The sequence below is a fragment of the Camellia sinensis genome, chromosome 13, assembly GCF_055761805.1.
Source record: "Camellia sinensis isolate YWXY chromosome 13, ASM5576180v1, whole genome shotgun sequence".
Classification (NCBI taxonomy): Eukaryota; Viridiplantae; Streptophyta; class Magnoliopsida; order Ericales; family Theaceae; genus Camellia; species Camellia sinensis.
The window spans coordinates 29,162,594-29,182,758 of NC_138973.1; positions in this window are offsets into that span (position 1 = coordinate 29,162,594).

Below are 20,165 nucleotides of genomic sequence, written 5' to 3' on the forward strand. Positions count from 1 at the left end.
TGTTAATTTTTTAAAATATTTTTTCACAAATATTTTACTTTTTAGATATATTTAAGTAAAATGCATCTAAAAAAAATTTTAAAAATTGCTTAAAATTTAAAAAATATTAGCCAAAAACAAAAAAAAAAACACAAAAAATAAAAAAAAAAAAACTTAATTTCTAGAAAATTAAATTCAAAAAATTAAAACCAAACACACTGACTAATATTTCCACAAGCCAATAGAATTCGAAGAGACAATCTCCTTGCATTTCACATTTATTTATTTATTCACATTGTTCATTTCACAATGCAGTTTTATATTTTGTCACTTGTCAGTCGTCCCAATTTCAAAAATAAAATGTTATTAAATAGGGAACTTTTTTTAAGGTCACTGATATTAAGATTTTATAGCATAAAGGACATCCAATATTTTCATAATATTTAAGGTCCAGCAAATTGATCCAAAGAAATTCTATGGACTTCATAGAGAAATTCACTCCAGAATTTCTCTGGACTTTCTAAAGAAATTCTCCCAAACCCAGAGAAATTCTCTCCAAAATCAGAGAAATTCCATTTTCTAGCTCTCTACTCATTTCTCAGACCCACTTCATCTTCTTCACCATCTTCATCACAGACCTTCAACCTAATAATATTCAAATTTTAAGTTTTTTCCCATTTCACACATTTTCTCAGCAACCAAACACGCAACCACTGATACAACAATCAACTAATAAATAAAGCAGAAAGAACACAATTGTGCAATTTTCACAATGACCATCACCATCATCTAAAATAGCACTTAAATTCATCAATCTTCATAGTTAAATATACATATAAATGTGTGTATAATTCACCTAGAGGATTGGTAGACCCAAAGCTGGGGATCAAACAGAATCACTACTAATTCGCTCGCTGGAAGGGTCATCGTTAGAGAAAGAACCCAACGGGTCTGGTAGGTCTAGGCTTGATGCAGGGCCAACTCGAATAGGGCTCCGGCGTCTCAGACCCACTTCATCATCTTCATCACAGAGTTTCACTTTGTCCGCCTATGCAAAGAAAGATTACAACCGCTGGAGATGGAAGTTTTTGACAAGAAGGGCAGAGATCGGAGACGAGCATGGGCATGGCGATGGGAATGAGGACAATCTGGAAGATCAAGACTATTGCTTTAGAGAGACAATATTTTAGAGAGAGAAAGAGATACAGAGATGAGAGAGAGAGAGAGAGGAGAAGAGATGAATTTAACAAAAGAGTTTAGAGTAAGAGAGAAAAAAAAATGAGGTTTGATTTGAGAAATTTCTCTGTGATATGAGTGTGGGGGTTGAGAGACCTTAGACATCATAAAATAATATTATGGATCTCTTCTGTGGGAGCCGAATAAATTGGATCAACAGGAGTGGAGCAGTCCGGTCCAGAACATAACCTCTATTCGGCATTGACCCTATTCAATTGAAGGGCTGAATAAAGTACCCGGCATTCCTTCCAGTGAAACAAGTGCCGAGTAGAAGTACATGTAAAGGGCTAGGGTTGGGTCAGGCCCCAAGGCCCAAAGAGAATACTATAAATACAAGATCTTCAGTTCTAGAAAGGTATGTGAGAACTATTAAGCTTAACTTAGAATACAAGTAATCTTAAGTGCAGAGACTAACTTGCTCGTCAGAGTGCTAATTTCGGCACCCCCGACCGGAGTGTTTGTTCCTTTTCAGGTGACTAGCAGAGGATTACGAACGTCCCATAGGATTAGCAAATATGGAGCGCCCTTCGTGAATATCACAATTGGCCAATTCAAGACTTCGGATTCAGAGCCCCATCGGCGCATGACGTCTTTGGGGCGAAAAAGCCTCCGGATTCGAAGCACCCTTCGTGGATATCACGATTGGCCAATTCAACACTCCGAATTCGGAGCACCCTTCGTGGATATCACGATTGGCCAATTCAAGACTCCAGATTCGGAGCACCCTTCGTGGATATCACGATTGGCCAATTCAAGACTCCGGATTCGGAGCCCCATCGGCACATGAAGTCTTTGGGCCAAAAAAGCCTCCGAATTTGGAGCGCCCTTCATGGATATCACGATTGGCCAATTCAAGACTCCGGATTCGGAGCCCCATCGGCGCATGACGTCTTTGGGCAGAAAAAACCTTTGGATTTGGAGTGCCATCGGCGTGTGACGACTTATGCCAATCAATGTTTATACAATTATCTCAATGTTTGTATAATGTTTATACACTTATGCCGGTCAAACATGCAAACACGCGTGTGCCGAGTAAAAATTACAACGAAACAAACAGTTGAAATAGACAATGTACTATTATCCAAATTAAAGCCTCTGTAAACAAAGGCTAAAAAATGCAAATATTCAAATAAGATTGTTCAAGCCGCATAAACGTAATCTAAAACGTGCGCACATTCGGAATAAAATGTGTACTAGTATAAATAACAAGTACTCCACAAATTGAGAACTAAGTATTTTATTAAAATCAACCAATAAATACATAATTTCACTTTCAATCTACTTAATCATTACAAGGTTTTCTTTGCTTCGGCGGCTTCTTCATCATCACTCTTCTCAATTTCGAGAGCGGAGAAGGGGAAATCATTCTGTTGGTACAACAAAAAAGTCGAATCCAACCCTGCTGCCTGGAGACTTTCAGCTTGCTGAAGTGCCTTGATCCAACTATGCCTAAATCCACGATTTTCACATCGGAAAACTTCTTCGGCGAGTTTCTCCTTGGTCTTCTGAATTCCGACCTTTCGACCGTCGTGGAAGCCTTTTTCATAGGCCGCAGGCCTCGCAGTCTCGATCGTGAACATGCTGGCCGTGTGCTGATCGGCGATTGTATCACTAATCAGCCTTTGAGTGACCCTCTCTTCCACAACTGGGTTTGGGTGGCTGGCCGAGTGAGGCTCGGTGGACTTGATTTTCTTGAACTCACGCTCAGCCTTCTCGGCGCGAGCTTCTAACTTCCAAATGGGTTCATCTCTTTGTTCTATATCGCGACGAGCGGCTCAGAGACGCATGTCGATCTCATAAGAAGTGTACAGTCCCTTCACCGCCCCGTGAACGCCTTCACAAAACACTTCGAAGTCCTACAGACCTACCATCGATTGCTGAACTTCGGGTGGAAAGATCTGTCGAGCGAACTCGATTGCCACATTTGAATCTTGAACGATCGAATCCGCCTCTGTCATTGGTCTGTTACCCACGAAGACCGCAAAACTTAATGGGCGAGGAGTCGCGTCGGATTCCCTTCCAGGACGACGTTGATGAGACTTGTGCTGTGGCTGCTTGTCCCTCCTGGGCGACCTACTTCGACGACGGGGAGATTGGTGTCTCTCCCGATCCCTCGAAATCCTACTTCCCGTGTGTGAAGGTTCACCACTTCGATTCATGTTTCCTCCCAGCTCAACTAGCGTCTTCGCTTCACCTCTACTGTTAAAGAAAAGTCTATTTGACATTCGCACTTGTTTAATTTTCCACTAAGAACTGGACTGAGTTGCTGTCAAAACATATAAATAAGACCTTCGTTCACAAAGTACACACCCATTTACTCCCTACGAAGGCAGCACCTCCGAGGCAATCTTATTAATACCGAAACCTCAATAGCCCGACGCCGATTGAGTCACGTGCCCCAATCGCCCCCTCTGTTATTCGGCGTTCTACGTTCATGAACCAACTGGGGCAAGGGCAGATTCATCAATCTATTCGGCTCGAGTGCCCCAGCCGCTCCATGAAGCAATTCATCAGTACTTCATGAGTGCGTGTTATTCGGCGTTCTACGTTCATGAACCAGCTGGGGCAGATTCATCAATCTAGTCGGCAAGGGCAGATTCATCAATCTAGTCAGCTCGAGTGCCCTAGCCGTCCCATGAATCGACTCATCAGAACAATATTCATAAGTTCGTATTATTCGGCGTTTAATGTTCTTGAATCAGATGGAGCAAGGGTAGATTTATCAATCTATTCGACTCGAGTGCCCTAGCCGCTTCATGAATCAATTCATCAATATTCATAAGTTCGTATTATTCGGCGTTTAATGTTCATGAACTAGCTGGAGCAAGGGCAGATTTATCAATCTATTCGGCTCAAGTGCCCCAGCCGCTCCATGAATCAATTCATCAGTACTTCATGAGTGCATGTTATTCGACGTATAATGTTCATAAGCCAATTGGGGTAAGGGCAGATTCATCAATCTATTCGGCTTGTGTTCCCCAGCCGCTCCATGAACCAATTTACTCGTACATTACCCATGAACTAATCTTATTCGACACCAAGAACTCACTGGCTGGCCCAAGGGCATACGACGGCACCGAACGGATTTACTTATTCGGATTTACATCGTTATCAAATCGGCAACTATGCAATGGGATATGTAATTTACTCATCTCATGATCCTACTTCCTATCGGATCGATAATTAGCAAGCACAACATACAGTGATCATTTTATCCAAAGTAGTGAAAATCAAAAGCAAAACTCTTTGTTAATATCAAAAACTGCATACAATGAATTACGGAATGAAATGGAAATTTTCATTAATAAACTAAGCGCAAATAGTAACTAATTTATACATGAAAATTATCTTGAACTAACAGAAATCTACTAAACAAAAACATACATTGAAATTGAGAAAAACCTAACAAAACTAGAATGTCTCCCAAATCAAGTCTTACGGTCAGACTAAAGCGGCTCAACGTCCACTTGCTCGTATGGAATTGGCATGGCCAATGTAACTCCAACGGCAACAAGGGCTTTGAGCCAGCCGTGCTTGAATCCCTGATTCTCGAATTTGGGAACTTCTTCTACATAGTCATTAAGGGCGGCGCTCTTCCCAGCCTCGAACGCTGCCGAAGCCTCAGAGTCGGCTTTCTCCTTAGCCTGCTTCAATTCTCCCAACTCGGCCTCCAGCTTGGCAAGCGCCTCCTTGGCTAACTTGAGCGATTCCTCACTCACGTTTGCCCTCTCCTCGGCGTCAGATCTGAGTTGATCAGCAGTCCTGGCCCTTTCCTTCTCAACCTCGGCCTGCGCACTCTCCATCGCGACTTTCATTGCTTCGAACTCCGCCATACTCTTTTGACCCTCGACTTCAGATTGCAAACAACCAATCCTTTCAACAGCGTCATGATAGCGGCGACCCAATTCGGCGATCCTTGTAACCGTCTACAAAACAAAAGATCGTCATGCCAAGAAACATCGAATGCAAACCAAACCAAAGAGTTAGTCATGTACCAGAAGAGCCGACTAGGTGGCTAATGCTATTGTCACCAAATCTGGCTCGACACGAAAGGTCCCCTTGTCAGCCGGCAAGGAGACCGAGGCAGCCAAGCTCAGTGCCACAGCTGGATCTTTCAAAGCTGATGCTTTAGAGGAGATCGGCACGTTTTTCATCTTTGGCTCAATAACGAAAAGGGCAACCACAGCTGACTCCTCTAAGCATGGCCGTTTTTCAATAGGGCCCTCTTCAGAGCCGTCCTAGCCCTCAGCATTTCGTTTTTTGCCCCGATCCTCCGAAATCGACCGCCCTTCTGTAATCGGGCGCTCGACCACCTTTTCCGTCTTGGCCACGACAACGTGAGCCGTTTCTTCTACAACAGTAGGGGCAACAAATTCAGTCGGAACAAGTCTGGAACAGATGGCTACGGCTTTTTGTCGGGCGGCCATGCGTTCGGCGTTTCTTTTTCGTGCCATCTGCGTAAGATTTTCCCCAGCCATATCCTCAAAAAAATCGCCGGGAAGGTCTCCCAAGTTTGTAAAAAAACCGGTCCGGGTCCTCGGCGATTGGTTCAGCCACTTGTTCTTCTATGTGTTCAAAATCAGATGATTCTAAGCCGATCTGTCTCAAGTTTTTGAAGCTGGGAAAGTGAGGGCTGTAAGACAGTTGTCGCCTCGCGCGATCAGAATATTGTCTGTCGTCGAGAACGTTGTGTAAGTTGGCTCGTACCGCAGGAGAATGTGGGCTGCCCTCCCTTATTTTTGGAGGTCTGGATGAGCGACGAGCTGTAGCGCGGTTTTAATTTCTGTGAGCACAACGTCGTCGTTCGAAACCAACACTCTCTTCAAGTCGCTGCCTGCATAAACAAAACGATTAGATGAGCTTAGTGCCGAATACATACATATGTAAATAACATAAACAAAGTGATCTGATCAGCCACCTGGTTCGCCTTTTCGCCTTGGCACAGGGTCTAGGCGATCTTCATCTTTGACGAATTCCCAATTGCCGTGGACAACGACCATCACGTCATCGACACGCTTGCCAGAGCTGGCAAGCATGGTCACTAAGTGATCATCAGTATCCTTGGCTCTAAGAAAGTAGCGTCCTAGCCGGCCGGTAGATTTGGCTGGGACATAACAGTGCCGAATGGCGGGAATACCTAAATTAATTCTAAGACGTCGATTTATCTCTACAATCCCCATTATGATGCGAAAGAAGTTCACATTGGTCTGGGAATGGATGAGACCCCAGTACCGAAGAACGACCCTCAAAAGTGGGTGAAGAGGAAAAGGGACGCCGCCCTCAGCAATTGATAGGAAAGGAAAGACGATTGTGCTCTCGTCTTCCCTCACCATATTAGTGGTGCTGTCTGCCAAAAGTGACAGAAAGACGTTGTCGAGGATGGAGAAATGGCGTCGAAAGCTGAAGATTCGATCCGCAGAAAGGAGCTCCTTCAGATGTTTTGCCATTTTGGCCGACCCAAGGATTATGGAAAACTAAAAGCAGATAAAAAAGGGGGATCAAAAATGAAGGAGAAGAAAACTTACAGGAGACGAAGGAAAGAGCGAGAAACAAGGGATTGCAAAAGCCGCAGAATGTAGGAGTTGCACTAGAAGGCAAGCCAGATATCTTTGAGTATTCAAAACATACATTCGAAGAGACAAATTCAAATCGCATTAAATGGAGGCAATGTACGAAGGGGCGGGAAAGCGTTACAATGACCAAAAAGCATGTAACGCCCTCGAAATAACAACATTAAACCCATCTGATAAGACATGCATTTACATATAAACTAACCACATTCTTTTATTCATCAAAGTTCCACTACATAAGTATTACATGTTAACATCATAACAAAATGCCCTACGGGCTTACATCTTTCCAAGTTAACACTTGGTTACAACAAAAGAGTACTAACTCGTTTTCACATTAAGCCCTTGGCTTGAAGTTACATGTAATACATCAAAAGTTAAGCAACACAAGTATGCCCGCCTCTAGCCTCCCAGCTATGTCCTTGGAGGTGGCATGCTACCAGTACCTAAAAATGATATTCCCATATAGGGTGAGCCACAGCCCAGTAGAAATACACTAAACCAACCATGAACAATGACTAAAAAATTAGCAATTGATAGATGGCTAATACAGATACAATCACATAAATTACACATTTATGTCATACAACTTACGAGTCCAAGTTACCTTTCATTTTCCCTTTTTCAACAGATAAGCATGCTAGCTCTATCATCATTTTAACAGATATGTATAAAAACAATATCCACATTCACAGATAAGCATATGAGCTATATCCACATTCTACACAGATATGTATAACCACAATATCCACAGATAAGCATATAAGCTATATCCACACTTCACAAAGATAAGCATATCAGCTCTATCTTCACTTCTCTAGACAAGCATATGAGCTGTATCTACGGAGTTCATCCCCTATCTTCTCCCAACACTATCCGGTTTAGAGGTACATCCCCTATCTTCCCCTAAATCGCGGAGTACATCCCCCATCTCCTCCTCTACACATAACGTATACAAACACATTGGTTCTATATACAATCACTCAATACATGTAGTTAATGTATTCTATCAACCGTCAAGTTCCATGACACACTTCATTGATTAGTTTCAGTTTGCCTAATCATCATGCATTGTCTACAACAATCACGACTATCCTCCACCGATAGCCCAAAACGGTTATTTCTAAACAGAAAATAAATGCACAATGGATATTCAATCAACATTTCATTTCCTCATTCTTCTCAATTCATTATTCCAATTAATTAAACAATGTAATTAGGTCAATTCCCATAATTAACATTTCAACCCTTAGGTCCCATTTTCATCAATTATTTATCATTCATTCAATTTCTCTATGCCAAACATGCATCCAGGTTTATTATGAATAAAACCCCAACTTTTGTAAAATTACACAAAAGCCCCAAACTTTCACAAATTACCAAACCAAGCCCAACATCTCAAAATACCAAAATTTAAAGACAAAATCCATAGAGAGGAGTAGGATATCCCTACCTCAAATTCGGAGTTCCAAGGGAGAAGACGACAAAACCCAACGTGCTCCAAAACCCGAGATTTTCAGATTAAAATGAAGCCCTCGACGATCAACAACTTTTTTGTAAAGGCCAAAGGTGAGCAAATCACTCCTACTAGATCAAAACCTAGAGAGAAGGTAGAGTCTAGAGTGAGAGGCTCAACAATGGTGATTTTGGAAAAGTAAAAGAGAGAAGAGAAAGTAAAAAAGTGATTTGAAAAGTCACAATTTCGGGACTTAAACCCAGTCGCCCGCTCGAGCGTAAAACACCCCGCTCGAGCGTCACTCACAGACTCCCGCTCGAGCGTCCAAACTTCCGCTCGAGCGCCGGATGCACTCTCCCAGCATCTATACAGAACCAGGCCTCCGCTCGAGCTTCCAACTCTACGCTCGAGCGGCACTCAGACAACCCCGCTCGAGCGGCCAATACCACGCTCGAGCGTACAACGCTGCACAGGAAAATACTGAATGGGTGTAATCTCCGCTCGAGCGCCAAAACCCCCGCTCGAGCGTACAGGCCAAAACCTGGGCAACTAGTTTTGGTTTCTAAACTCAACCAACCTGTAACAAACCTGCCCAACACATCCTATAACTCAATTACGAAGTAAAAAGGATGTAAACAAAATAATAAACAACTACCAACATCGACGGACACATGTCCGGATCACTGTACAACAAGGGTAAACCCGGGATCGCTATAAAGCATGTACGCGTTTTGACACACATCAGGAAGAGGAGTAACCGCCAAATTTTTGACCTCCAGATTAGAAGCTAGTGGGGTGTTTGGGGGGCAATTGTGGGAGCCGAATAAATTGGATTAACAGGAGTGGACCAGTCCAGTCCAGAACATAACTACTATTCGGCGTTGATCCTATTCAATTGAAGGGCCGAATAAAGTAGCCGGCATTCTTTCTAGTGAAACAAGGGCCGAGTAGAAGTACATGTAAAGGGCTAGGGTTGGGCCAGGCCCCAAGGCCCAAAGAGAATACTATAAATACAAGATCTTAAGTTCTAGAAAGGTATGTGAGAACTATTAAGCTTAACTTAGAATACAAGTAATCTTGAGTGCAGAGACTAACTTGCCCGTCGGAGTGCTAATTCCTGCACCCCCGACCAGAGTGTTTGTTCATTTTCAGGTGACTAGCAGAGGATCACGAACGTCCCCCAGGATCAAAAGAGTATTTCCAAACCACATCCCCGCATCTTCCATAACTAAATAGGAGAGAGGGACCTTAGATTAATTTTTCCTATTAAATATGTCTAATTTAATTAATTGAGAATGACAACATATAGGTTAATTATTTAGTATTACATTAATTTATTTTGAGTTTAGTAAGATTTAAATTTTAACCTTTTAATTGAATTACAGGTATGTAATAATTTTTTATTTTTGGTTTATTAATCTAACAAGTTTCAAAATTACTAGAAGTAACTCTGTTTTTTTTTATCCAAAAAAAAAAAAAAAACTTTATTGATAAACACATAATAACTCTCCGAACTCCAATCTCCAATTAAGTTGAAATTAAGAAAATCATCCTATTATTTATTAGTTTAATTAAGAGATTGGTGAGAAACCAACAAAAGGAAAAAATAAAAAACAAAAAAAAGCAAGCAAACCCCTCGAGAGCAAGCAATATGCTGCAAAGAATCCACCAACTAATAACTCAGCCCAATCAGAGCTCATCCTCAGCACTAGGGAATCCACATTATGTTTTCACCCGTTTATCAGGAGCTAACACAAACACGCCAGGAGCTAATAGTAAGCTGCAAAGGGACCACCCACTCATAACTCAGCCCACTCTAAGTCTGCCATCACAGAACCTGATTTCATTCAGGTTAGACACGTTGTGATACACATAACAGCCCCTTTGAGTTAGACTTAGCCCATAAAGCTAAGGACTGAGAGATACTGTTGACACTAAGTTTATTTTGGGAAGTAGGTTAAAAGTGTTTTTTTTTTTTTTTACTTTTTTTTTTTTTTTGAAAAAGTATATAAAAAAATAAAGAGATGATGTGATTCAAAAACGCCAAAAAATCAAAAAAAAAAAAAAAGTTTTTCGCCGAGTTCCCAAAATAAGCCACAACAGCGATCTATGGTATCTTGGTGGGATTTTTTTTGAGTTTTTTTTTTTTTTTTTTGATAATTCGAATTGTTCATATTACAGGATTCATTGAATAGATGATCCATGCAAAAATCCAAATTGATTGGAAATCTATAACTCTATAACAATAGCACATTTATTTTTTTAAAAATAAACAATTAACATGATCTTGATAATTTTTTTTAAACAATTTGAATCTGATCATGAGATTGCTGATTTCTAATTAACGTAATTTTCTGTATGAATGATATATTCGATGAACCCTATAATATAAATAGTTCAAATAATCGAAAAAAATTTAAAAAAATTTAAAAAAAATCTCACCACACCACAAGTTCTTGTTGTGACCCTGACTTTAATCACAGCAGGATTCCAAATCTTAAAGAGACCTTCACTCTTACCAAATCTTTTAGCTTCACGAAGTCAGGTTGACCGTCACGGAACAAGTAATTTTAGAAAGTAGGTTAAAAGTTAATTTTTAAATTTTTAATTTTTTTTTTTTGAATAACTATACAAAAAAAGTAGAGAAGTAATATGACAAAAAAAAAAACTCAAAAATCTAACTTTTAGCCGTATTGCCAAAATAGGCCTTGTTTCCAACGGAGCACAAAACAGCAAGAGGGACAATCTTTCAAATGCGTAATACTAATTTCTTGAACTTAATACCAGATCAGGGCCAACTCTAAGGTGAGGCGACCAAGATGGTCACCTCATGCTCCTAATTTTGAACAAAATTTAAGGCTTCAAAACTAGGAATGTGCATCATGTCGTGTTGTTTTATAATTACTTCAATATTCGCTTAATCCATTTATTTTCATGTTGTCGTATGATATTATTTTCTTTCATGTTATTGATCTTTAATGTGAAAACTTTCACTTTTAATTAAAAATAACTCAGGAAGTCTATGTCGAGACTAAAATTTTTCCCACAAGTTATCAAATTTATTTCTACTAAATGAAATAATTCATAAAATGTTTGATTTCAACTCAATTGCATTTTTATAATTAAAAAACTATACCTTATTACTATATTTTTTACTAGATTGACTCTAAAATATGTAACAAAAAATACATCTTAAATAGAAAAAAAAAGAAGGAGAAGATATTAGCCTTAAATTATTATTTTATATATATTTTTTATTTAGTTAGTTGGAGTTAAATAAAAGTTCAAAAAAAAAATGTCATATTGTCCCTTAGTGAACATTAAAATATATAACTAATAATTCATATTATATATAGTCGTGTCATATTTGAATTTATGTTGAAAAATGGTCAATTCTGACTTACTAATTTTATATATTGCTTGAGTTGTGTCGAAAATTCTCATTCTTACCCCCCAATTAATTTTAGCTCTTACAGCATTTGGTAAGCTAAAAAATAAAAATTCGATTCATCTAATTGAAATTTAACTATTTTATATATATATATTTTTTTGTTATCTAAATTTTGTTAAATAGTAAAGCTATAGAACTAAATTTTTATCCTTTTCATTTTATCCACATATTTTTTTTAAGTAATAATATATGAAAGACTCAATTTAAAAAAATCACCTTAAAGGGCGCGCCCACACCAGACCACCAAAGAAGAAGGCTCTCAATGGAACCAGTATGGCCCAAGACAAACCCCACCAATTGATTACATCAAACCAGATTCTCCAAACCAGGGGACAAAACAATAGAATGTGATTCACTGATTCCTCCTCAGATTTACAGAAATGGCACAAAGAATTCGTAGTAGTGTTTAGTAGTCCAATCCTCTGCAGAAAAATAGAAGTTTCATTATAGGACAATAGAACTCTTGTTAACATGAATTCTATATTTCAGTATAGCATAAGCAAATAATCTAAAAAGATTTTCTAAAACTTAAGTCCAAATAGCAAATTTATAATTTGATCCACGTTAAAATGACACATGTATAACAAACGTTCAATAAAAGAATATTACTGAATTAGTATTATAACTGGTAACTGTTTCACCTTCAATAAAAGATTTCAATACCTTTTTTGAGTGGATGAATGAATATTTTGATACAAAATAGTAATCATCCTAGCTATAGCCAAAAATAAAACATTAATCATTCAATTTAAAATGAGAGCCAACCAACAACACACATAGAGTGTATTAACATCTCATATGTTTTTAAACTCATTGTCAAATAAAATCACATAATAAAATAATCTCTACTGAATCACAAAAAATAGGGACATCGTGTCTCGAACAATTTGATTAATGTCTAACACTTATTTTCTATATTTAAGCAAGCATTGCAAAAATAAATGGAAAAAAAAAAAGTGGCACAATAGAAGTTAAAATTTGAACTTGATGACAAAATAGTGCCATATTAGATAATATTTAACCAACAATTCCTTTTATTCAAATAAAATGTTAGAGATGAGTCGAACAACTCTGACATGACACCAAGATGTTTTACAAAATTGACTCAACTTGAGAGATTGCAGGTTGCAACACTTGATCTCTAATCTTAACCCTCTAGCAAATGACTCGTGCCTAAAATACTTGCATACATTTTGATTTCTTCCAAAACCAACTATCCTTCCAACAACATTAAAAAAATCCAATGATGTAGTAATTTTATATATTTCAATATTCTAATATGAAATTTATAACCATAAAAATTACCACCTAGTGAAATGTTCATTTGCAAATAGTGACATAGGGTAAATATTCGTTTAGCCTTCTAACAATTTGACAAATTCAAATGACAAAATCAAAGTCTAAAAATCTGAAATACCACACAACAATCAAACAGAAAATTACTTATGCATACGATACTCCTAAATGGAACACTGCTAGCAAAACTAATTAACGATGCCTACTTAATTAATAACACAGCTAAATATGTCATAAATAATTTATTGCAATACATCCAAACTCTCTAATAAAACTATGTGAAGAAAGTTGAGAACTGCCTAAAATTGCAAAATGAACCTTGAAAGATAAATAACTCAAATACTGAAATAGCCTATTATCTCATACTCTCAGCACTTGTATCACATTCAAGCTCACTATGTCAAAATAGAGACCTCATGTCTCGAGCAATTTGATTACATGTCTGACCCTTATTTTCTATATTTAAGAAAGAACTGCAAAAAGCAAATGAAAAAAAAAATGACAATAAAAGTTCAAATTTAAAAATTTGAACTTGATCACAAAATAGTGCTGCATTAGATAACATTTACCTAACTATTCCCTTTTTTAAAATAAAATGTTAGAGAGGGGTCAAAGAAACAATTCCTTCTTTTCGAATAAAATGTTTGAGAGGAGTCAAACAATTCTAACATGTTATCAAAATATTTTACAAAATTGATTGAACTTGAGAAATTGTAGGTTGCAAAACTTGGTCTCTAATCTCACTCTTCTAGCGAATGACTCGTGCCTAAAAATACTTGCTTACATTTTGATTTCTTCCAAAACCAACTATCTTTCCAATAACATATAAACAATCCAATGATTTAGTAATTCTATATATTTCAATATTCTAATATGAAGTTTACAACCTAAAAAATTACCACCTAGTGAAATTGTCCTTGCACAAATAGTGAAGTAGGGTTAAAAAATTCGTTTAGCCTTCTAACAATTTGACAAATTAAAATGACAAAATCAAAGTCTAAAAATCGGAAGTGCCACACAAGAATCAAAACAGAAAATTACTCATGCCTAAGATACTCCTAAATTGAACATTGCTAGCAAAACTAATTAACAGTGCCTACTTAGTTAATAGCACAGCTAAATACGCCATAAATAATTTCTTGTAATACATCCAAGCTCTCTAATAAAACTTTGTGAACAAGGGTGAAAACTGTCTGGAACTACCTAGTGAACCTTGAAAGATAAATAACTCAAGCACTGAAATAACGCATTCTCTCATACTCTTAACACTTGTAGCACATTCAAAACTCACTATATTAAAAGAAAGAGCACAAACTAAAACAAAAAATAAACCCAACAAAAGTAACATAATAACCAATTGGGTAAATTACACTTTGCGCCCCTGCACTTTATACAAAATCTCACTTAGTCCCCTCATATCCAATTGTGAAACTTAACTGCCTGTACTTTTGGTCAAGTGTCACATTGGTCCTTATGTTAATAGTGAGGCTAACAGAAGTTATCTTTTAGAGAGCTAAGTGTCACAATTTTGATGTATAGGGACTAAAGTGGGATTTTGTGTAAAGTGCAAGGGTGCAAATTGTAATTCATCCTCACATGTTTTTCATGTGACTAACCTCTATTAACAATGAGGCTAACAGAAGGGCCGAAGTGACACTTGACCAAAAGTGCAAGCGGTTAAGTGTCACAATTTAATGTGTAGGGGCCAAAGTGGGATTTGATGTAAAGTGCAGGGGTGCAAAGTGTAATTTACCCTAACCAATTTTTTAGATTGATGTAACTGAGAGTTAATTAACATTGAAAAGAGACAACCAATTTAAAACCATCTTCTATATGTGACCAACAAACATTTTAGCTTAAGTGACATTGTCATATAAAGCTTTCTTGCTTTAAAACTATGTTCACCAACACTCCTTCCATGGACTTGACGCATCCTCCAGCTTAGCTATGTCCATTGTCATGTGAGAAAACAAACAATAAGCTCCACTACTTTAACTGCAAAAGGGCCAACAAATTAGATTAAAATAAATTTTCTAGTAATTAAGAAATCACCAAACAATAAATTATATAATTCAGTGTGTTTCTTAACCGAAAAAAAAACCCCATAGAATAAACCAATCCAAACAAAACGAAGGATAAAGTAATGCTAAATTTCTTTCATGAATGGTCAAGGACAAATAAATAAAGAATCTATCCCTCTCAACTTGCATTATTAGGGGAAAAAACAAAAGGTCTGGTTTAATTTTTGAATAGGAATATCTCCAATAAACCATCACAACCATAGATAATTAACGAAATTATAATTCTCTAAAATCTTCGGTGCCCCCTCTTTTTATCCAACTTTGTAAAATGCATGAAACTCAATAAGTCATTTTGTTGGCAGCAATTCAAAGCTGAAACGGGTCTAAACATGTCTTATATGAAACTCGCATTTTACTCGTCTCATCACATTACGGTTTTGTTTGCTCTCCAAGCATAATTTTTATTTTATATGAACAACCTCCCACTTCATTTTCAATCATGAAATAATTCTCGAAGATTCTATTAACGATACACGAACAGACTACTACTTCATTTTCAATTCTCAAATAATTTTTATTCTATATACTCCATTTTCAATCCTAAAAATCAAAATATGGATACATGCTAATCTATGCAGCAAATATTTGTTGATGTTTCAAAATTCAGATTATACATTTTTTACTACCCTTGAGACAAATCCATTAGAAACATGAAATTCAGATCATGACAGCCAAACTAAATTTAGAGTTACATATAAATAACCCACACAATGTGTAGGAACCGTAAGTTTAAATAATGCGAATTTCAAATCAAATTGTATTCTCCTAAAAGATTAATTAATGTTTTTTGACACTGATACACAACAACATAGATAATATAGTGATAACCCATGCCTAAAGACACTCCTCAACAAAACCTAAGCATTCAGTAGTGTATACAACTCAACATTAAATGAGGAAATTTGTTTTATAAAACTCGGTAGGGTATATGTAACACTTAAAAAATATATTTTCAAAACCTTTAAGAGTAATTCAGCCGTAATTATTCCATTAGCATCATTCTTTTAACACCAATAAAATTTAAATCAATCTATTAAAGTTTATTCACCTAGGTTTCTTTTCCCCAACTTTCCCAGATTCACATTCCACTCTTTCCATGTAGAGTAACTAAGAATAACATAATTGGTGAATGAAATATTCAATTGCCTTTTTTTGGCATTGTAGAAGTTGTTTCTAGTGCAAACGTTGCTTCAATTTTGTTGCCTCAAATGCAAAAGAAGTAACCATACAGCTAGTTTGAGCATTCTCATGGCAGCATTAATATATTATTTGCTAATTTGATATTCCTTTCATAATTTGTAAGATACAGATAACGCAGCGGGTAAAAGGATTCAAATATATACCTTGTGTAAAAGAATCCGGAATGAAAAACCTTGTGGCTGAATCACATGCTTAACAACCATGAACTATGAACACCTAGCAATGGAGTGATATCACAGTATGAGTATCAACCTCTCTAGTCACAGTGCAAAGGCTTGATCGTTTTACATGTGGGAGAGAGTTAGAGAGAGATTATGGGGAAAAATGTTATAGGTAAATCAACATAACGTATTTGATATCTATTTACTAAATCAGATATATAATCTCACATCCCTATCTCCTAATAGGATAAGATAGATTAGATGGAGATAGTGGGTTATCCTAACAGGATAAATAAAATTTCAAATTACATGAGTAATTTGAATGGGCCATGGGTCATGCCACATGGGCGCCCAAATCCGGGTCCAATACCCGACCCAATTTCCAACATAATCAATTAAGAAAAGCTCCAGAATTAGAATACAAAAGAAATTATGTATAGAATATCAAAAAAATTTTGAATATAATATCAAATGAAATCCTATATGAAATATCAAGACAAAGAACAATGAAGACAATTGGTTTAGAGATGATAATTTATTGTATTCCATAAAAATATTATTCGAAGGATGTGATCAATTTCAAAAAAGGAAAAAAGAAAAAAAGAAACCCATAAACTCAAAACCAAGATTATTTGAGAGTATCCAAACTATATATTTAGAAGGAATGAAAGTAAAAGTAGTAAGCTGCCAATATTCTTATACATCCTTTGAAGATTACATCCCATAGTAAGCTTTCAATTTTCATGGTGTTCCCCCTTTATTCAATCTGATAGTATCTTTTCCTCCACCTGTGATTCCAATCAACTAATAAACATCACATGTCGCTAAGAGAATATGGTAGAAAGCTTAGCCAAGAGAAACTTTTGTTTCCTAATGTCATAGATTGAAATAAATCTAAAATTCAAAATTTTGATTAATTTCCTTTCACCTTCCTTCCAAATCAATCAATAAACTCAGTGATTAAACCCCAAAGAGAAATTAGACCCATAAATATACAGACATGTAAATTGAAATGAGTGGTTTCTTAGTTTTGGATAACTAATATGCATGTTTTGGCTTATAACTAAGTTCCATTTACATACCCACTACTACAGTGTAAAAGAAAAAAATAAAAATAGAGAAAACAAAAGAAACAATATACTCATTTGCCATAGTACTTACAATTTATCTTATTGTCATATCAGCAAAGAAGTAAAAATTGGTTTTAGTATACATTTAAATGGGCACATGCCGTAAATATCCACCCTCCATATTAAACTAATTTTTTGTGATTTCACTCTTTCAACCCTTCAGATTGAGTGAATTTTTTAACATGAAAGACCTAATTACTCTTTCAAGTAAACAAAAATAACTCTCAAAGATTCACAACAAAGTTCAAAATAAAAAAATAAAAAAAAAACCCCATAAAAACATTAATAATGGGTTTTAGAGAGAGGGTGCAAAATGGGTAATTTCTCTACAGTACAAACATAGCTACCAAATTTAGTATCAAAATTTCAATGAATCAAAATGAAAGAATAGAATCCACAAATACAAAATACTATTTAACAAACCAAATCAAATACACTGTAAATGAGAAACAAATCATTCAATATAAATGAGAAACAAAATCCACCTACAATCAAACCTTTCTTGGTCATCACAACCAACCACTTCAGAACCCACAATATCTAATCCAGACACTCAGTTCATGGAAGGCCATTTGATTAACCCCCCCTCTCCCCCCCCCCCCCCCCAAAAAAAAAACAAGGAAAAAAAAAAACTTGCTCTCTCATCTTGCATATATTAGACACCCAACGAAAACCTAATTTCAAAGACCCATTTTAGAAATATATTTCAGAAACTCATGTGAGGTACAAAGACTACTACAATACCCGAAAGAAAGATTAAGAAAAAACGATTCAAGAAAACTAATCTAGTGGAGAAAGCAAAAAGTTTCAACAATACTATTTTTCATCATGGTTTACATTATCTACTGCTCATCAATCCCATTTTTCTTCCATCTTTTATGCAAATGGGAAGGAAGCATTGTCTGAAACCCTATAAACACCGAAGAAGACCCAATAAGTAACAACCCAAAAAATTTAACTTTGATCAAAACTATATAAGTAATGAAACAAATGTAATAAACAAAAACATAGAACAACATAAAAACAACAAAAGCTAACGAACTAAAACTTGGGAGAAATCTAATGATTAGAGGGAGAAAGGGAATGACATATTTATCAAAACTTTAATGAAAATATTATCAAAGAGATCTCAAAATTGAATACCTTTCATTATAGAAATTGATGAGCTGCACCAAAAATTCATGAACTATAACAAGAGGAAATCGGCTATTAGAAACTAATTTTAATACAAATCTAGCAATCAAAACAAAGGAAAGAAAATAATTAATCAAAGTACCATTAATAGTGTAAGGGAAAATATACGTGGATGTCCATTATAGTAACTAAAAGAAAATAATGGTATCTTAGGTGACTTTGTCACAGATCGAATCACTTTCACAGTTCATTATCATCAACATGGTTGTCTGTACTCTACAGAGTAGAGCATATTCAAAAACAAAAAATACACTGAAACACTTAAAAAAAAATCATTTTATTACAAAGAATGAATAAAGTGATTGACAGCCAAAAAATAAATCATTCAAATGCAAAGCATTACCAAATCAAATTGATTCATTAAAACCCCAATTCTTCTTCTTGAGTTGAGTTATCAAGTCTGAAAAAGAAGAAGGAGACCAAAGAAAAACTAATAAACAAAGCTCAAAGTATAGTTTCTATCATAGCATACCAATCCACATTCCCAAATAATAATAAAAAGTGAGGCTTGTTACATATTTGTTGAAAAATCTAGAAACCCTAGATGTTGATTTGTGATTATGTACCAATTTTAAGTAGAATATAACAATCCCAATCAAACAATCAAAGAAAAATCAACACAACGATTTAACGTGAAAAAACCACAATTGGACACCTTCAACTGTGATTTAAAAAACCACGGGCAACAACCACAAAAACAATCCACTAAGAAGATTTAAAGGAATTACACAGGTATACTCTCAATTACCTAGCGAATCCACGCCTAATTGAACCAACCTCTATGTGCCTCTTCCAACCCCGTCTTCACCTCGGAATTGTCTTTACAATGAGCCACTACAGAATCCACCAAAGCTTCAGGCTCGAATTCTTCAGAATCCACCGAAGAACAACTCTCTCTTTTGTATAACAAACAAAGCCTTTGATGTACTCTCTTTTAAACCATGAGTTGAATACTCAATAAAAACATCAAAGCAAACCTAACAAAATATCTCCAAATATAAACCTTAAGATCCAAAAAGAAGATCTGGAGAAGTACACTTAGCTTTGGAAGAAAAACAAGAATTTGTAGAAAACCAAAAGTAATCCTAGATTTGGAAGAAAACCAACTCCTTAAGAAATCTGGATTTTGAAGGTCGCTCGAGCGAAGCTTCTCTCGCTCTAGCGAGGAGCTTAACTTTCGTGATTTCTACTAGTGCCTTGGCTCAAGCGACGAATCCTTGGCTCGAGCGAGCACACCACTCTTTCAGGTTTTTGTATGGACGCAATCCTTAGCTCGAGCGAGAACTCCTTGGCTCGAGCGAGCAAGCCTTGGCTCGAGCGAACAAGGGTGAACATGCAATTTTGAATGCAATTTTGCATTTTGCTTCGGCTGCGAGCTGACCGGACAGCTCGACCCCCGTAATAATCAGCG